The sequence below is a fragment of the Otolemur garnettii genome, unplaced genomic scaffold (assembly GCF_000181295.1).
Source record: "Otolemur garnettii isolate 467f Iridium unplaced genomic scaffold, OtoGar3 scaffold00029, whole genome shotgun sequence".
Taxonomy (NCBI): domain Eukaryota; kingdom Metazoa; phylum Chordata; class Mammalia; order Primates; family Galagidae; genus Otolemur; species Otolemur garnettii.
The window spans coordinates 12,113,211-12,115,048 of record NW_003852424.1 but is presented as its reverse complement, the minus strand read 5'-3'; positions in this window follow the sequence as shown (position 1 = coordinate 12,115,048).

The window sequence follows — 1,838 nt, the reverse complement described above, 5'->3', positions numbered from 1 at the left end:
TCATGTAACTTTCTTAGTTATTATGTCAAAACATTCATATTCTACTCATAGAAAGATTCACTTGTACCCTTGCAAGATGAACCACAGAAGTGAACTCTCGAATCCCTCTCCCTCCCCCCCCTCCCCCCTCCTTATATCCTTAGGTTGTTAGAAAGATGGAGACTTTACATCCTTCATGTTCACATGGATGGAGCTGGAAAATGTCCTTCTTAGCAAAGTATCACAGGAATGGAAGAAAAAGTATCCAATGTACACACACCTATTATGAAACTAATTTAAACCTTTTTATATGAAAGCTATAACCTAATATTCCACATTTCTTATTATTATTCTATAGACTTTAGTTTTTCCCAGCTCCCTTTGAGTATGCACTGGTCCCCACAGCACGCACTGTGCACACATGCATCCTGCACACAGGCCTGTCACACACACACACACACACACACGCACACACACACACACACACGTGTGCTCCTTTAATAAGACAGTGGGGCCCATCAGTCAGTTGCCAGCCAGAACTCTCACACCTCTCTGTGGAGCAGAGATCATATTCAATAGCTGCTAACTAGGCTCTCTTGCCCTGTCAGCTCTGAGTTTGTCTTTCCTGTGGGATCATCGAGTTGCCTGGCAACCACCAGCAGGTCGGCCTCTCACATGGTTTTCTTAAAGAAAATGGCAAAGCCCTCATTCCTGCTGCAGTCCAGGCCAGGCCTAATTAGTGTGAACCGGGAATCAATCATTCAGGGGAGTGGGGCTGGTGCAGAATGGTAGAAAGCGTGTGAAGTGCACCGAGGAGGGCCTGAAATGGGCACTGGGGAGCTGGCGTGACAGTAGGTATGTTTTCCTAAGGCTCTGTGTCTAAAAGTCACCCTCAGACAACATTGTAACCACCCCTCTTACTGCCTCCATGAATGAATGTGGGTGGGGGCAGAGCAAGGCAGCACTTTTTAGGTTCATATCTGAGCTATGATTGAAGAAATAGGGGATCTTCGACCTACAGAAGATTCTTTTCAAGCATGGGAAACATGAGTGTCTTCAAATACAGCAAAACATCCATAGTTGATCACTTCACTGCACTGACCACCTCCTAAAGGTGACCTAATTTTTGAAGACTGGACATGCACCACATGTACTAAGCCCTAGTACCTTATGTTGACCAGTTTGTTACAATCTCGTGTGGTCAATTTACAGAGGTTCAACTAGCTGAAAGTGAAGAAAAGGGATTGGGGACTGGGTTCCACTTGCGCATGAGAAGGCAGCAAATGTGGGCCCATTAGGAGGGAGTGGTTTTAAAAATGTAAGTGGTTCAGAAAGGAGGGTTTGTCTTGGGGCAGCCAGCAGTTCACTGCAGCAAAGGCAAGCATGCTGGGGAAAGGGTGGGTGCAGCTGAGACTGTTACCTTTGATGGTAACAGCATCTCAACCTGGGCAGGTCTGCATTCCTACATGGACATGAATGGCTCTGGGCGCTTTATCTGCCCTGCTGTCTTAGTCTTTTCAGGCTGCTATAGCAAAATGCCATGATCTCTAGCTTATCAACAACAGAAATTTAGCTCTGGGGGCTAGTAAAAGTCTAAGGTCAAGGCACTGGCAGATCCAGTGTCTGGTAAAGGCTCAATTTCTGGTTAATAGGTGGTGCCTTCCAGCTGTAAACTGACATATGGAAAGAAGCTAGGCCATTCTCTGGAGCAGTAGTGTTCAGCCTTCCTAATGCCGCGATGTATTTTCATTGTTACAAAGGGGTCGCGACCCACAGGTTGAGAACCGCTGCTCTAGAGCCTCTGTCATAAGAACATTAATCTCACTCATGACGGCTGCACCCCCATGACCCAATCACCT